Consider the following 19,317-nt stretch of genomic DNA (forward strand, 5'->3'; position numbering starts at 1 on the left):
CTGAACGGGAACCAGACCTTTATCTCCGGGATCCTCACGATGTGTGGGCTTCTATTACGTGCCAAGCTTTGCGGGATGGAGACACTGAGGTTGCCGCAAGAATCGTGGCTCCTGTACTGTACGCAGGAAGAGGGGGTAACCCTCAATGGGAGGCTTTGTCCTTCCCAGTGATTAAAGAACTCCATTGTACTGCCACTGAGCATGGGCTCTCTTCTCCTTATTTCGCTAATCTTTTAACATCTATACTCGACAATCACGTAATGACACCATACGACTTAAAATCTCTAGCGCATCTCTTGCTAACTCTGTCTCAGTATACTTTATGGGAGTTCCAGTGGAGAAAAGGGCTCCAAGCGCTCTTACTTACATATGCGGGACATAACAATCAGGCTTTAGTGGCACTCACATTGGATCACCTCATGGGCACAGGTCAACACACTGACTCGGCAGCGCAAGCCCGCGACTGCCCACGGGAAGCCCTGGAAGCATCGCAAGAGGAGGCACGAAAGGCTTCCAAAAGCCACAAAAAGATTTTATGAATATCGTTCAGGAACCGTGGGAACCTTATATGCAATTCATAGATAGGCTTAAACTGGCCTTAGAACGCCAAATCGATAATGGGGAGGCAAGGGAAATATTACTGTTGAAATTAGCTGTGGAAAATGCAAATGCAGATTGTAAGAAGCTGTTAAAATCTTTGCCTAATCAAAATCCCACCTTGCTAGAAATGATTGAGGCATGTAATAAGATAGGTACGATGGAATATAAGTATGAAACTATGCCTGCAGCTTTTGCAGCTATGAATGGTCCAATGAATACAGGAGTTTGTTATGGCTGTGGGAAACCGGGTCATCTCAGAAAGAATTGTTTGGTAGCTAATACTGGAGCCAAATCTAAGGCACCCGGGATTTGCCCTAAGTGCCAGAAGGGGAGGCATTATGCTAACCAGTGTCGATCTAAGTATAATTCTCAAGGGCAGACTGTACAGGGAAACTGGACGCGGAGCGCGGGATGGCGCCGCGCGCAGACACAAATCATCCAGCCGTCACTGGCCAGCCAGATGCCAGCAGCATGCGCGTCTCTGACCTCCGCCCAGCAACAGCAGGCAGCGCAGGGCTGGACCTGGCAACCTCCGACTGTCGTAGGGTTGGAAGGGAAAGGCCGGCACCTTCTCCTCCCCCCGGAAAGTGAATGGGAAAAAAAAACTCACAGCTGAATTAGCAAAGCAATGGGTGCTGTATATTTACAAAGCAATATAGGATATGCAGGGGAATATATATATAGAATTTACAGTATTTACAATATATACAGAAATATATAACAAAGTAGCACAGAAATAAGAGTTCCCCCCTCTGCTGAGGGGGTTCCCCACCTCTGCTCCCCCTTCTCTCCCCCTTTCCCCAGAGAGGGTTAGAAAGAGAGAAAAGAGAAAAAAATTAGAAGCAGTTATGTGTTAATTGGAAAGCAGTTAATATAGGCCTTGCAGTTTATCAGTTTCAAGGTCAAGCCTTGGCCGAAAGCCCAGAAACAGCGAGCTGCTGCTACCGAAGGAGGGGGAAGACAGACTGACTAGAAAAGTGCAGGAATTCCCAGGAAACTCTGCTGCACTCCCAGTTCAGGAGGTGCTTCCTCCCACTCTACCAATGAAATTAGTTTAGATCCGTTTTTTCGTTTACAAACATCCGACTACAATATTCCCTTTCTTAAGGGGACAGCCTCAAATGGTCACACCGACACAGTAACTTTACTTGATACCACGGTACATTTATTGCCAACCGGTGTGTCAGGTCCTCTTCCAGTTAAAACTCAGGCATTAATATTAGGTAGATCATCAACAACGATATCAGGACTTTTTGTGCTTCCTGGGGTTGTCGATTCTGACAGCACAGATAAAATTCAGATCATGGCATGGACTCCATTTCCTCCCTGCATAGTACCGAAGGGAAGTCGTATTGCACAGCTATTATTGCTTCCCTTGGGATCAGAACGTCCCCCTGCAAAGGGACCTTTAAGAAATAAAGGAGGATTCGGGTCTACTGGGGATCCACAGATTCTGTGGGTACAGAGTATCTCTTAAAAACGTCCTATCTGTCAATGTGTCCTGATGTATGGTCAGCAGAAAATAGTGCTTATTGGTATTATTGATACTGGAGCAGACGTCACAGTGATTTCTAAAGCTAAATGGCCCCCCCGCTGGCCTGTAGCTAGTGCATCTCAGGCACTGGCAGGCATAGGGGGAGCTGGAGAAAGCCATCAGAGCCTGAATTTCATTCAGATTCAGGGACCAGAGGGACATATAGCTTCTGTGAAACCTTTTGTTTTACCTGTGCCTATGGTGCTATGGGGTCGTGATGTGCTTTCACAATGAGGGGTGACCATGAATACCCATTTTTAGAGGGGGCCATTGCGGTGCGCGACACCCTCCAGTTAACATGGAAAACAAATTCCCCGGTGTCGTAGGGTTGGAAGGGTAAGGCCAAAAAGCCTCCTCCCTCCCCCCTGTAAAGTAAAGGGAAAGAAAATTAAAGGGAAAGGGAAAAAAACCTCACAGCTGAATTAGCAAAGCAATGGGTGCTGTATATTTACAAAGCAATGTAGGATATGCAGGGGAATATAGACAAATTTACAATATTTACAATATATACAAAGATATACAACAGAGTAGCACAGAAATGAGAGTTCCCCCCTCTGCTGAGGGGGTTCCCCACCTCCGCTCCCCCCTCTCTCCCCCTTTCCCCAGAAGCGGGTTAGAAAGAGAGAGAAAGAGAAAAAAGTTAGAAGCAGTTATGTGTTAATTGGAAAGCAGTTAATACAGGCCTTGCAGTTTTATCAATTTTCAAGGTCGAGCCTTGGCCAAAAGCCCAGAAACAGCTGCTGCCCAGAGGAGGAGCGGAAGAAAGACTGAAGATAAAAGTGCCGGAATGCCCAGGATACCCTCCTGCACTCCCAGTTCAGAAGGTGCTTCCTCCCACTCTACCAATGAAATTAGTTTAGATCCTTCTTTTCATTTACCAACTTCCGTCCACCATATTCCCTTTCTTAAAGGCACAGCCTCAAACGGTGACACCCGGTCTGGGTGGATCAATGGCCCCTACCATTGGAAAAGCTTTGCGCACTCCAAGAACTAGTCACAGAGCAACTGGGGAAAGGGCATATTGTACCCTCCATGAGTCCATGGAACTCTCCTATTTTTGTCATCAAAAAACAAACAGGCAAGTGGTGCTTACTCCATGATCTCAGAAAGATTAATGATGTTATGGAAGATATGGGGAGCCTTCAACCAGGGCTACCCTCACCCACAATGATACCACGATATTGGCATTTAACTGTTGTTGACCTAAAAGATTGCTTCTTTAGCATTTCTTTACATCCAAATGATGCTCCTAAATTTGCTTTTTCAGTTCCAGACATCAACATGCAACAACATTTGCAGAGATATCATTGGATTGTGCTTCCACAAGGAATGAAAAATAGTCCTACAATTTGTCAGTGGCATGTGGCAAAAATTCTTATTCCTGTTCAAGAGGCATTTCCTGATATTCTGATTTATCATTACATGGATGACATTCTAGCGGCAGCACAAAGCCCTGAGATCATGGAGAAAGCCGTAGCCCTTACTGTATCTACTGTGACTAAACTGGGGTTTTGTGTAGCATCTGAGAAAATTCAGAATGTACCACCTTGGAAATATTTAGGGTGGAGAATTTGGACTCAATTGTTCCACAGTCTTTACAAATCAATGTACATGTGAAAACACTTCATGATGTTCCTTCATCTTTTAAATTGCTTGCTAATTGGAGACCTTTTTCTCTGGCTTTGTAGGTTTCTTAGAACAATTATGTATGATTTTATTGTTTTATTCTTTTTGCTACTTTTACCTTGTTTATTGTAATGTTTATAGAGTTTGATTAATTGCTTTGTTAATGGGATTCTTGTTATATAACAGAAGGGGGAAATGAAGGGATATATCTTGGAGAGCTGAGCTCCAAGCACTCCTGGACTGATAAGAAGGAGACAGTGTTGGCCTTGATGGCTTGTGAACTATGGGAACTCAGTGCAGCAGTGCTGTTGGAGGAGGGCAGATATTTGATTACGTGTGGTTGTTATGACCTGAGAGGGTTAGTCTTCAGACATACAGAAGAAGGATGTAACAGAGTCCCTGTTCCTGTTGTAAACAGCTTCTGTGCTGTAGTAGTTTGTGGTGGGTTAACACCTTTTTCTGAAAACAAAAGAAGAAAGCAGGGTGGAGGGCTTGCGGGTACTTTACACTCCCTGAAGGGCGTTTCCCCCCTGGGAAAGCTGAGTCTGTTCCACTCTCCCCTCCCTGCCCAGCCAGGGTATAAAAAAACAGGACATCGTAGCTGTTGGCGTTCCTTTTTGGCTCCTGCCTCTGCTGGATGAAAGCTACTGCAGCTGCTCTCCTGCTCCTCAGCCACGTGGCCGGACCTGATCCTTTTCCCTGCTGCCTCTGCACCTCCTCAGAGAAAGACTGGTTTTGTATTATTCTTTTCTGTCCCCCTCCCATCCATTCTTGTTCCTTGCCCTTGTGAACCGTTTTTTTTTTTCCCTGTTATTGTTATATATATAATTTGAAGGAAAAAAATTATTTGCCTCTCTACTTCCAAGCTGACTCCAGATTGTTGCTTAGTGGATTTGCTCCTTACCCTTTTTTTTCCCTCCTCTCCCTGTTTGGAGGGAGGAGGTGGGGGGGGAGTGGGGAAGAGATTCTCAGCCTTTTCCCGATTTGAGCTTTTAACTCTCAGTTAAGGATCAAACCACTACAATTTTTGGCACCCAACGTGGGGCTTGGAAATTAATCTTGTATTGGGAAAGCAATATTTTTTTCAGAAAAAGGAGCTAGAAATAGAAATGGCAATTTTAAAGAACCTGATGGTCCAAGCCTTTGCATGGGCTTTTGGCTGGATCTTTCGGACCCACATCTAAAAATTAATAACTTCCCATGTGGTGTGGTTAATGATAGAGATGCTGATCAAGTGGATAAAAACTTTACCAATTAAGTTATGCATGTATCTCTTGAATTCATTGAATTTCACTGTCAGTGGTAACTTTTCTAACATAGGAAACTTTCCTGAAGCAAGTTATGAAACCAATGGTGTAGAAAAAAGTGCCTGTGATGGAAAATTGCTCTACGTTGCAATATGCTTAATATGCCTAAACATAATCCTTATAGTGGCATTTGCTGGGACCGTGTTGGGTGGAGGACTAGCTAACCCATTAAGAGCTGTTTGGAGGGTGATAACACACTCCTTTGTGCTCTTTAATGACTGGGGGCGTGTCTGCTGTGGGCATTGTAAGCACTCTGTAGACACAAAGAGGGAGGGGTCGGGTTGTAATGACTGTGCCAGCTCTCAGCCTGAGCCCCAGGCACAAGGGTTTGTCCCACCACCAGCAGTCCCACAGTTGACCCCTGATGCTCCTGCCAATGCAGTCTCTCTAGCACCGGTCACCACACGCAGGAAAAGAAATCAAAAATCATCGCCAAGCACGGATGGTGAGGAAGGAACCTCAGCAGGCCCCAGCACCTCACAGAACCCAGCGGTGGACGAAGATGATTCAGACCAGGAAATAACTGTTACATCGCTGCCCAGAAAGGAACTAAGGCAAACTTGTCTGGACTACACAAGGAAAGAGGGTGAGCCAATACTAAGCTGGGCCCTGAGATGCTGGGACGAGGGGGTGGACACAGTGGACCTGGATAAGAGGGAAGCGAAGCTTTTAGGTTCCCTGACTCGCGATGCTGGTCTGGACAAAGAGTTAGCCAAACTTGATGGAATACACACTCTCTGGGCCCGGATTCTGAACGCCATCAAGAGCCGGTACCGCTCAAGAGATGACCTGCCCTGGGCCCCAGTTAGATGGACAACTATGGAACAGGGCATTCGGTATCTGAGGCAGATGGCCGTTGTGATGAATATACTGGTGATTTGTGTTAAAATTGTAAGACTTAGAGTGCACTGGGATTAAGGGTCAGGATCTTGTGAGGCCTGTTTAGAGGGTAAAGGGAAAGAAACCTATCTTGCAGACTTGCAAGGACACTGTCTGGTTAATTGGAGACATCACGGCTGAGAAGGAGCTGTCTTAAAGATTAACATTCAGAACTGGGAATTTGTTTTCTTCAGATAAGAAGCCTGCACAATTGAGCATGCATGCAAGTGGATACTTTGACCCTTACCACACTGAATGTAGGGAGAAGGGATTTGACCATCTATTCTAAGACTAATTATCATATGCCTGCCTTCTATTTAGCATAAGTTTGATTATGTAGATGATGTAACTATATAAGATGAAGAAAACTATTGTAAGGTTGCTTTTTGGGTGAAGTTTTGTACCCTCACATGCCCAACCGGTTGCTTTGCTTGCTTTTATTGCTTTTATTGCCTTTTTACGATCTTTTAGTGCCAATAAATCTGTTACCAAAAACTTTTACCTGGAGTCATCTATAACAAATGGTGCGTTGGCCGGGAATCATCTGAACCTTCACATCTTTTGAACTGCAAATGAAGGGGCGCCCCACAGCATTTTCTGTGGCTTCATTGTAGTCAAAAGATGGAATGGTCAGCATGATCAGAACTCAATAGAGGCAAGCAAAGAAATTTTTAATTTTTTTCTTTTAATTTTTTTCTTTTATTTTATTTTCCTTTTTATTTTTTTCTTTTTATTTGGTGTTGTTTTGTTGTTTGACGTCCAATTGGAGGACGTGGACCCCGTAAAACTTCGTATACGAGATCCAAGCGACGACGACCATGGTGGTGAGAATACCGCTTGGGGGGGGAAGGATTCGGCTACATTTGTATTCGGCTACCGTAGTTTGAGTGTTTGAGTCTGCTGTTTCAGATTCTGCAAGGGGGGAGGTACGGTGGATCTGGCGCGGTGGCTCTGGCTGATAAAGAAGAGGGGTATTCGTGAGTAGGAATTATTTTGATTATTCCACTTGCATGATTATTTGTGGTATTGTTCCACTTGAATGAGTATTTGTGGTTTATTCCACTTGCCTAAGTATTTGTGGTAGCCAGGAATTGTATTCGTGAGTAGGAATAGTTTAGGCTGTTCCACTCGCATGAGTTTTTGTAGTAGCCAGGAATTGTATTCGTGAGTAGGAATTGTTTAGACTGTTCCACTCGCATGAGTTTTTGGAATTCTTTGGATTTTTTTTAGTTTTTTATTTTAGTTTTATTTTATTTGTTTATTATTTGTAATATTTGTGGTAGTCAGGAGAAAATGGGACAAAAGAAGAGTAAGTCATCAAGGCAGGATGGAAAGAAGGCTTTACCTTCTATTCCTCCAGAGAGTCCGTTAGGAATGCTCATTCAATACTGGGAGGATGATGGACAGAGAAAAGGGAAATCAAAAGAAAGAATGATTCACTACTGTATGGAGGTATGGCCAAAAGAATCATTAAGACCACATGTGTTTTGGCCTATTTTTGGATCTTTTGAGGATTGGATTTGCCAAGCTTTGAACCATCATGTGAATTCTAAAAAGTGTTTTAGTAAGGAAGAAGCTGAATATGTTGCTATTTGGATTAGGGTCTCACGGCCCTCTCCTGTTCCAATATTAAGAACTGAGGATAAGGACAAAGACAAGGAGAAGGAGAAATGGGAACCCCTAGATAACCTACCACCACCTTTTCAGCAGAACAGGGGTCAAAGTCCCCTACATCAAATAGCCCTGCAACCAACTTCTCCTTCACCCACCCAAACAAGAAGCAGAGTGAGGAATGACAGGAATGAACAAGAGGGAGACAGTGTAGGATTCCATCCACTCAGGGAAGTGCCTATGGGGGGGCAGCAAGGAGGAATAGGGTTTGTGACTGTACCTCTCAGTACATCAGATGTCTGCAGTTTTAAGAAAGAGATGGGTACCTTGCTGGATGATCCCTTAGGTGTAGCTGAGAGACTGGACCAATTTTTGGGTCCCAATATATATACTTGGAAAGAGGTGCAGTCTATTTTGAGTATTCTATTCACTGCAGAGGAAAGAAACAGGATTAGACAGGCTGGTATGAGAATATGGGAAAGGCAGAACCAGGGGGGGCCACCAGGAGATCAAAAGTGGCCTAATCAAGACCCTGGGTGGGACCATCAGCAGCCCCAAGGGAGACAGACTATGAGTGACCTGAGAACTATAATAATACAAGGAATTAGGGAAGCTGTTCCTAGAGGACAGAATTTTGATAAAGCTTTTAGTGACCAACAGAGGAAAGATGAATTTCCCACGGAGTGGATGGGAAAATTAAAGAAAGATTTGCACATGTACTCTGGAATAGACCCCAATCCTGCAGTTGGAGTGATACTTCTCAGGACACAGTTTGTGGTAAAATCATGGGGAGATATTAGAAAGAAACTGGAAAAGATCGAGGATTGGCAAGACAGGGGATTAGAGGAGTTACTACGGGAAGCTCAGAAAGTATATGTAAGGCAGGATGAAGAGAAACAAAAAGCAGAGGCTAAACTGTTTGTAACTGCTGTAAGGGAAAGTCAGAAATCAGGTAGCTGCTCGGACCTTTGGGGTACTATCGATCATGGATAAAGGTGTCAGGGGCTGTATCTTCTGGGGACAAGAATATCTAATGAGTCCCCAGAAGGAGGAGGTAATTTTTTTTGGTAGATATGTGTAATGGGTTGGGGCAGGCCCCCTCCCCACCACGCGCAGAAATAACGACTCAGACAAACGGATTGCAAAGGTGATGGAAAATTTAAATAGAACAGTGAGTGCGTGCAGAAAAAAAAACAACTAAAAATACAGTGACAAGAGAGAGAAACCCAAAAACAAACCCAGAGAAACCCATCCCTACCTGAGGGTACACCCAAGACCCTCAGGGCTCCTTCTTCCCCCTCCCATTGCTAGGCTAGTCTCAGCTGGCCAGATCTGAGACTGCCCATCCCCCCGTGGCCTTGGGCCTAGCCAGGCCCAAAGCCAGGAGATCTCTCCCCCAGTTACCGGCTGATGGAGGAGGAAGAAAAGAGGAAGTGCCAGACCCTGCCACAAAACTTATAGTGGTGCAAGGGATCATGGTAGGAAATAACCTAATTTCCTGTGTCCACCCACTGGGCTGGACTTCTGGACACAGGAAGCATCCCGTAGCAGAGGGCACCCAGCCCAAACTACGACAGGAGCCACCCCTTTATTTCAAACCATGATGCCTGCACCCAAACACATCATCAAATCAGAAAACTGATGACATGTCCGGCGAAGTCCGTGTCTTCATCTGGGCGTCCACTCAGTCTCTCAGTCAGGCTCTAGTGTCTGTTCATTCCAGTTCTTCTTCCTTCATCCAATGGAACCTCCCGGCGATGCAGAACTCATTCTCCTGCGGTGCAAGTTCTCCATGGATCTGTTGGGCATCCTGGTCACCTGGAACAGCCTCACGACTTCTCAGCCAAGCCTCTACTTTTCACAGATCATCACTCGGCGGCATATTCTCCACCCCTGGGGCAGGCCAGTCGAAATCATCCAACCCACGACTGCCTTTTTCAATCCATCCAGGGTGCCGCAATCAACCGCTTCCAACTGCGGTCCCACTACACAGATGCTTGTCCGAGGTACTCTGCCCCCCCACTAGGCGTACCAGTACCAAGGCAAGACAGCATCCGGCTGCACACCCCCCCCCACCAGAAAGGGAGGGGCTGCACCACAGCTCACTGAGAAGAAGGGAGGTGGAGCCAGGTGCTCGGCGCCATTTTCGGAACTCGTCCGAAAAAGTCGGGGAAGAGACTAGGGCCGGGCCCGCCGCAGCCCGAGCGTACGGCCGGGTCCGCCGGCGCCGCTCGCCCGCAGCAGGGCTCCGCCCACCTCTGCCGCCGCGGCGCAGAATCAAAATCACCTCCACCCCTCGGACACTCAAACGGCTTCTCCAGCGAAAGCCATGCGCGCGTTCTCAGAGCCCTTGAAAACGGCTTTCCAGCTGGAGTCCCCGTCGGCCCCCCGGGGCTTCGGGAGCTGGCTCGCCCGCTCACAGCGGCTGGCTCTATCCCCGCAGCGAGAACGGACCTGACTCTGATCTGCTCGCCGCTGCCCCTCCCCCACTTCACTGCCCGCCGCGGAGGAGGGGCAGGTTCCGCGTTCTCAAGCGGTACCCCGATGCCGATGGTCGAGCACCACCCCTGCCTGAAATAGCAGAGGGTCCGTGCCACCGGCAGCGCACCAGTCATCCCCCCACAATCCACACGAACTTACACGGTCGCCCCGGCAACATCACTTGAGCCCCCAACTGCCAAACCCAAACCGACGCCCAGAACTGTATTTAAACTCTCCATCCTTTGCAAACGATCTGCAGAGTGGGCACAACAGCCAGCCCCACGTTGGTGCGCCAAAATGTAATGGGTTGGGGCAGGCCCCCTCCCCACCACGCGCAGAAATAACGACTCAGACAAACGGATTGCAAAAGTGATGGAAAATTTAAATAGAACAGTGAGTGCGTGCAGAAAAAAAAACAACTAAAAATACAGTGACAAGAGAGAGAAACCCAAAAACAAACCCAGAGAAACCCATCCCTACCTGAGGGTACACCCAAGACCCTCAGGGCTCCTTCTTCCCCCTCCCATTGCTAGGCTAGTCTCAGCTGGCCAGATCTGAGACTGCCCATCCCCCCGTGGCCTTGGGCCTAGCCAGGCCCAAAGCCAGGAGATCTCTCCCCCAGTTACCGGCTGATGGAGGAGGAAGAAAAGAGGAAGTGCCAGACCCTGCCACAAAACTTATAGTGGTGCAAGGGATCATGGTAGGAAATAACCTAATTTCCTGTGTCCACCCACTGGGCTGGACTTCTGGACACAGGAAGCATCCCGTAGCAGAGGGCACCCAGCCCAAACTACGACAATATGGGAGCAGAAAATTGATTATACAAAAGACTCCTAAGACTCCTAAGAGGGTTAAAAAGGAAAAACCCCAGCAACAGTAATTGAAGCTAAAGGGGAACCTTTTAAGGTGCCCCTGCTTGAAAACTATAGAAATAGAATCTGGAAAAGGATTTTTTTAAATGATTTGTAAGTTGTTTCAGAGACTGAATACACTCTCTTGGGAGAGATCTTTTTTTGTTTTGTCAACAACAGATTGCAGCTGTCCGGACTGCAGAAAAAGGGTGGATGCATGTGTCGCGAGTGAAAGGACAGTAACCTCTGATCCTGGAGAGATTAGAGTGACTCTACAGACAAAGCAAAACTGACATCAGCATGAATTCCACACCACTTATACAGATGATTTGAAGCATCTCCGAGACTGCAGTTAGTGCTGACAGATAAGTACTCGATGCAATACTGTAACATCTCAGTCTGAAAGCTCCGGAACTTACAAGACAGACCCACCTCCTGAAATATATGCAATAGTGTGTGATATTGAATCTGTGTTGCAAGAGAACAATGAGGAATATCCCCATTTCATTCTGTGTATAAAACATCATAGAACTCATGGGGGATGGGTAACTTGTAAATGTTTTAAATGCTGTAAGAAATGGTCTTGTATCTCTTATAATTGAGGAGTATTTTGTCCTGAATGCTGTAACTGTAAAACTGTAAAAGTAGGCCCAAAAATAGGCAGTTTGGATTGATAAATATAGAGATCTTATTTTGTGGTAACGAAAAAGGATTTAAATCCCCATGGAAAATTCTTGAAAGGGATTGGCATAAGTGGGAAATAAAGGCTAGAGAAATTTTTAGTTAGGGATACCAAGAACAATTAGAATAGAATAGAATGGAATGGAGTAGGCCAGGTTGGAGGAGGCCTTCGGGATCGTCGTGTCCGGCCTATCGACCAATCCAGCCCACCTGATCAACTGGGCCATGGCACCAAGCACCCTATTGGGTCTCCTCCTGGGCACTTCCAGTGGTGGTGACTCCACCACCTCCCCGGGTGGCCCATTCCAATGGGCAATCACTCTCTCTGTGTAGAACTTCTTCCTAACATCCAGCCTAAACCTGCCCTGGTGCAGCCTGGGACTGTGTCCTCTTGTTCTGGTGCTGGCTGCCTGGGAGAAGAGACCAACCTCTGCCTGTCTACAACCTTCCTTCAGGTAATTGTAGAGAGCAAGGAGGTCTTCCCTGAGTCTCCTCTTCTCCAGGCTAAGCAACCCCAGCTCCCTCAGGCTCTCCTCATAGGGCTTGTCTTCCAAACCCCTCATCAACTTCATTGCCCTTCTCTGGACTCGTTCCAGCAAGCCAACATCCTTCCTAAACTGAGGGGCCCAGAACTGGACACAGTACTTGAGGTGTGGCCCAACCAGTGCAGTGTACAGGGGCAGAATGACCTTCCTGCTCCTGCTGGCCACACTCTTCCTGATGCAGGCCAGGATGCCATTGGCCCTCTTGGCTGCCTAGGCACACTGCAGGCTCATGTTCATCCTACCATCAACCAGCACCCCCAGGTCCCTCTCTGCCTGGCTGCTCTCAGCCACTCTGAGCCCAGCCTGTAGTACTGCATGGGGTTACTGTGACCAATGTGCAGAACCCAGCACTTGGATGTGTTAAATCTCATGCCGTTGGATTCTGCCCATCTGTCTAGGTCCCTCTGCAGAGCCTCTCTACCCTCCAGCAGATCAACTCCTGCCCCAGCTTGGTGTCATTTGCAAATTTACTGATGATGGACTCAATGCCCTCATCCAGATCATAAATAAAGATGTTAAAGAGCATGGGGCCCAGCACTGATCCCTGGGGCACACCACTGGTGCCTGGCCACCAGCTGGATGTGGCACCATTCACCACCACTCTCTGGGCTCTGCCTCCAGCCAGTTCCTAACCCAACTCAGCGTGCTGCTGTCCAAGCCAGGGGCTGACAGCTTGGCCAGGAGTTTGCTGTGGGGTACAGTGTCAAAAGCCTTGCTGAGGTCCAGGTAGACTACATCCACAGGCTTCCCCACATCCACCAGGCAGTCACCTGATCATAGGAGGAGATCAGGTTTTTGAAATTGAAAGGGTTAGTAGAAGGAAAAAAAGTAAGGAAGACATAAGAAAAATTATTGTACAGGATTTTGAGGGAAGAGGAATTGAAATAACAAAAGCACAATGGGAAATGGTAAACAAGCCAACTGAGGAAGTAGAGAAGAGACTCCGAATGAAATCTTAAAGTGAGTTAAGGAATCTGTGGGGCTCCTGAAGAATGTAACTGCTGCCAAGAAGACATAACACCTGGCTGCTGGTTGCACCCAGTAGGCTAAGGAGGCAGAGTTAACATATACTGGTGGAGCCTAATCTTGATCCTAACCCTGTTTTTGTATAAGGAGTCCAATCAAAATCAAAGACCATGTTCCCATGTGTGGATAAATTCTCTTCTAATATTAGTAATGACAGGTAGGTTGAAAGGCCATTATGGAGCTAAGATTATAACATCATCTGAAGTAAAGGTATGAGAACAGAACACTTATCTGCAGTTGTTGAAAGGGAGCACAGTCAGCTCAGTCAGTGGAGCATGAGACTCTTAATCTCAGGGTTGTGGGTTCAAGCCTGCATCAGACAGGCAGTAGTGTCCTTTTACTGTTGGATATGTTCCCAGCTACCTGAGAATTCAGCATACAGGTTTCCTTTGATAGGGACAGTCTTTCCTGATGTAACAGAAATACAAAAAGCATTCCAAAAGCCCAGCAACTTGAGGATTGTACCAAGATTCCACAATTTCAGTTAAGGGGGAGATTACAATTTGAAGAACCCTTGGATGTAAATATACCTGTACCCTGGATGTGGAAATGTAATTTTTATAGGACAGTAATCAAAGTGATCACAATTTATTAGTTAGGAAGAAGGAAATATGGGGAGCCATGATCAGAGCAGAAAGAAAGAACACATACCTAAAGGATGGCTGATACCTATTGGGTCAGGATGGTATTGGATATGTGATAAAAATGCTTATAAGGTATTACCCTTAGGCTGGTAAGGAAGATGTGCTATGGGACTGGCCTATCCTCATATCTTTATAGTAAATCAGCCACAGGAATTACTCAGGAGCTTTGCAAGAAGAACCAAGAGGGGAGCAAATCCACTACCAACCAAGCATAACAAGTTTCATAGTTTTGCTAGGAGTTTTCTACCTTGGCTTGGGGTTAGTGAACTTGAAAAAGCGATGGTAAATTTTTCTGCTACAGCTGAAATTATGATGAATGCAAGCATAGATGCAATAAAAGCTCAATAGCTTGAAGTCAATAGTCTCTCAAAACAGGTTAGCTTTGGATTTCTTACATGTTGTATGTGTAGACATAAATGTAAGCTGTTGTAGTTATGTTAATCTGTAGTTTTGTTAAGTGATTGTCCATCACAATCAAATATTACATCAAATTTCTTTGGATGATACTTCTTCTGGATTTAAAGAAATATGGGATAAGTTAACTTCTTGCTTATCGAATGTAAGTTGCTTTAAAAAATTGTTTGTAATACCTGTTGGACTAATTGTAATACTGATCTGTGTAATTCATTGTAATTGTTGGTTTAAAATGGTAAGACCTTTAGGTAAAATTGTTTATGCCAATAAGTTACAAGCAGATGGTTATGATCCAATTAAGAAGGTTCTGAAATATCTGGAAATTTTAACACAAATCAATGGTGACAAAAAGAAAATGGGGGATTGTGATGAATATACTGGTGATTTGTGTTAAAATTGTAAGACTTAGAGTGCACTGGGATTAAGGGTCAGGATCTTGTGAGGCCTGTTTAGAGGGTAAAGGGAAAGAAACCTATCTTGCAGACTTGCAAGGACACTGTCTGGTTAATTGGAGACATCACGGCTGAGAAGGAGCTGTCTTAAAGATAAACATTCAAAACTGGGAATTTGTTTTCTTCAGATAAGAAGCCTGCACAATTGAGCATGCATGCAAGTGGATACTTTGACCCTTACCACACTGAATGTAGGGAGAAGGGATTTGACCATCTATTCTAAGACTAATTATCATATGCCTGCCTTCTATTTAGCATAAGTTTGATTATGTAGATGATGTAACTATATAAGATGAAGAAAACTATTGTAAGGTTGCTTTTTGGGTGAAGTTTTGTACCCTCACATGCCCAACCGGTTGCTTTGCTTGCTTTTATTGCTTTTATTGCCTTTTTACGATCTTTTAGTGCCAATAAATCTGTTACCAAAAACTTTTACCTGGAGTCATCTATAACAGCCGTGATGGAAATAATTTATGGGGATGGCCAGCTCCCTTTGGACCCAGATGAGGTGCCCATGAGACGGCCCTTTGTAAAGAAACTCACCCAGGGTGCTCCTCAGAAATATGCTCACACATCAGGGAGAATACTCTTGACTGGACAGGATGGAAGTCCTAAAACTGTCTGTGAGTTTGCCAATGATTTAAGGGAATATGAGGACAGCGTAAATCAGAAACCCCTGATCTCAGCCATAGAAACTATGGCTAAAGACATTGTCAAAGAGATCAAGACCTCCATGTCTGAACTGAAAAAGGGGAGCGATGCCTCCTTTTCCCCTTCTCCTTCAGAATGGGTCCAGGTTTCGGCAATCAGGAACAGGCGACCTTCCCCTAGGAGATCACCCCAAGCCAATCGGGGAATGTCAAGGGGGTCTCTGTGGAGGTTCCTCTGTGACCATGGAGAGGACATGGACACCTGGCATGGCCAACCCACCTCTGCCCTCTGGAACAGGGTGCGGGAACTGCAAGGTGGGCACCACGGGGATAACTCATCCAGGAGAAGAGCTGCCCCAGTTTCCCGGAGTGGTTCCTCTCGCTCAAGAGACCCTTCCCCTAGTAACACAGGACCATGTGACAAGTGTGGACATTGCCGCCAGCATTAGAGGTGCCCTACCTCCAGCCAGGTGGAGGCCAGGGATAACAGAGTATACTGGGATGTGTACGTGAAATGGCCTGGCACTTCAGAAGCCCTGAAGTACCGAGCTCTGGTGGACACAGGGGCCCAATGCACCCTGATACCATCGGGGTACAAAGGGGCTGAGTCCATAAGCATTCAAGGAGTCACAGGAGGCTCACAAGACTTGACTGTACTGCAAGCTGAGATAAGCCTGACCGGGAATGAATGGGGAAAGCACGACATAGTGACTGGTCCAGATGCACCTTGCATTCTTGGCATTGACTTTCTGCGGGAGGGATGCTTCAAGGACCCTAGGGGGCACAAGTGGGCGTTTGGGGTGGCAGCTGTGGAGACTGCAGGCAAAGAACAGCTGTCCACCATGCCCGAGCTGTCGGATGACCCCTCCGTAGTGGGCAGCCATAAGGTGCAGGATTTGAAGTTACCTATTGCCTCTCGCATAGTACATCGCAGGCAATACAGGACCAACAGAGACTCTCTGCACCCCATACACCAACTGATTCGACGACTGGAGAGCCAGAGCGTGATCAGCAAGGCTCACTCCCCCTTCAACAGCCCGATATGGCCAGTGCGGAAGGCAAATGGGGAATGGAGACTGACTGTGGACTACCGTGGCCTGAATGAAGTGACTCCTCCGATCAGCGCTGCCGTGCCGGACATGCTGGAGCTCCAGTACGAGCTGGAATCAAAGGCAGCCAAGTGGTATGCCACAATTGACATTGCTAATGCCTTTTTCTCCATTCCCATTGCAGAAGAATGCCGACTACAGTTTGCTTTCACCTGGAGGGGAGTACAGTATCAATGGAATCGATTGCCTCAGGGCTGGGTCCATAGCTCAACCATCTGCCATGAGGTGATCCAGACTGCCTTGGAGAAAGGTGGAGCTCCTGAGCATCTGCAGTTCATCGATGACATCATTGTATGGGGTGAGACAGCAGAGGAAGTTTACCAGAAGGGTAAGAGGATAATTGACATCCTGCTGGAGGCTGGCTTTGCCATCAAGAGAAGCAAGGTGAAAGGGCCTGCCAGGGAGATCCAGTTCCTGGGTGTTCAATGGCAGGATGGCCGTCGCCACATCCCTCAGGAGGTGGTGAACAGGGTAGCCACTATGGTGCAGCCCACAAACAAGAAAGAAACACAGTCGTTTTTGGGGCTTGTGGGCTTCTGGAAAATGCACATTCCCAGGTACAGTCAAATTGTGAAGCCTCTCTTCCATGTAACAAGGAAGAAAAATGATTTTGTGTGGGGACCTGAGCAGCAGGTGGCGTTTGACCAGATCAAACGAGAGGTGGTCCATGCTATGGCTCTGGGACCTGTTCGAACTGGGCCAGAGATCAAGAATGTGCTGTACACTGCGGCTGGTGAGAATGGTCCTACATGGAGCTTGTGGCAGAAGGCTCCTGGTGAAACCAGGGGCAGGCCCCTAGGTTTCTGGAGGAAGGGGTACAAAGGCTCTGAGGCCAACTACACCGCGACAGAGAAGGAAATCCTAGCTGCCTATGAGGGCATCCGGGCTGCCTCTGAGGTAATTGGGACTGAGTCACCTCTATTTCTAGCTCCGAGGCTTCCAGTCCTGACCTGGATGTTCAAAGGGAGAGGCTCAACCCCACATCATGCCACAGATGCTACCTGGAGTAAGTGGATGGCCCTGATAACTCAGCGAGCTCGGATGGGGAACTTCGAACACCCTGGCATAGTGGAAGTGATCACCAACTGGCCAGAGGGTGCTGACTTTGGAATGCCACCAGAGCAGACAGTGACCCATGCTGAGGAGGCTCCCCCATATAACGATCTCCCTGACAACGAGAAGGGCTATGTTCTATTTACAGATGGGTCCTGCCGGCTTGTAGGAAGCAAGCGGAGATGGAAGGCAGCTGTTTGGAGCCCAACAAGGCAAGTGGCAGAAGCAAGGGATGGAGAAGGTGAATCCAGTCAGTACGCAGAGGTAAAAGCTGTCCAGCTGGCCCTGGATATAGCAGAATGAGAGAACTGGCCAGTGCTGTACCTCTACACTGACTCCTGGATGGTAGCCAACGCCTTGTGAGGGTGGCTGAAGGAATGGAGGAGGAACGGGTGGCAGAGAAAAGGGAAGCCTGTTTGGGCCGCTGACCTGTGGCAAGACATCGCCGCCCGCCTGGACAGGCTGCCAACCAAGGTACAGCACATCGATGCACACATCCCCAAGAGCAGAGCCACAGAGGAGCACAAGCACAACCACCAAGCAGACCTGGCTGCTAAAATCTCCCAAATAGACTTGGACTGGGAACACAAGGGTGAGCTGTTCTTAGCTCGCTGGGCCCATGACACTTCTGGCCACCAAGGGAGAGATGCCACATACCGGTGGGCTCGGGACAGATCCGTGGACATCTCTATAGAAGCCATCTCACAGGTCATCCATGAGTGTGACATCTGTGCTGCCATCAAGCAGGCCAAGCGCATGAAGCCTCTGTGATATGGGGGGAGATAGTCGAAATATAAATATGGAGAGGCCTGGCAGATAGACTACATCACCCTTCCTCGGTCTCACAGTGGCAAGCAGTACGTACTGACCATGGTGGAGGCAAGTACAGGGTGGCTGGAGACCTATCCAGTTCCTCATGCCACTGCTCGCAACACCATCCTGGGCCTAGAGAGACATATCCTGTGGAGACACGGCACCCCCGGGAGGATTGAATCAGACAATGGAACCCACTTCAGGAACCATCTCATAAGGGACTGGGCAAAGGAACATGGGATCGAGTGGATTTACCACATCCCATACCATGCACCAGCTGCAGGGAAGGTCAAGCACTACAATGGCTTGCTAAAGACCACCCTAAAAGCCATGGGGGGTGGAACCTTCAGGAACTGGGAAAAGCACCTAGCTCAAGCCACTTGGTTAGTGAACAGCAGGGGATCTGTGAACCGAGCTGATCCTGCCCAGCCCAACCTGCTGCAAATAGTGGATGGAGATGGAGTTCCTGTGATTGCTGAGAAGAACCTGCTGGGAAAGTCAGTGTGGGTTTTCCCTGCTGCTGGTGGGGGCAAACCAACCCGAGGGGTGGTCTCGGCTGAGGGGCCTGGTCACACGTACTGGGATATGTTAGAAACTGGGGACATTCAGTGTATCCCACAGCAGAATGTGACTCTGGCTGAGAGAAGATGAACTCAGAGGAGGCAACACTCATCAATGTAATTATGTGAATAGTTATAAGTTGTTCTAAGTTTCTCCATCCTAGCTTAATACCAGCCCAGCATCCAGGACCCAACGTACCCACTGCACACCAACCCAAAGAGCATCATCTCACCTGTACCCGTTCCTGATGTCCCTACAGCAACGGACTGTTCCTGATTTTTTTTTTTTTTTTTCCTTTCCCTTTCAAAGACAGACTGATTCCTGATTCTTCTCTACATGCCTGCCCAGTTCAAGCACCACCTACAGTGACCATCACCAGAGAGTGAGAGAGACTGCCCTGGGAGAGAGCAAGCCGGGATAGCAAGAGACTTGCACCAAGGATTCAAATACCACGTGTCAAAATCACATGAAGGGGCTGTG

Source organism: Melanerpes formicivorus, unplaced genomic scaffold (genome assembly GCF_026170545.1).
Source record: "Melanerpes formicivorus ecotype bairdi unplaced genomic scaffold, bMelFor1.0.p_v2 SCAF_31, whole genome shotgun sequence".
Lineage (NCBI taxonomy): Eukaryota > Metazoa > Chordata > Aves > Piciformes > Picidae > Melanerpes > Melanerpes formicivorus.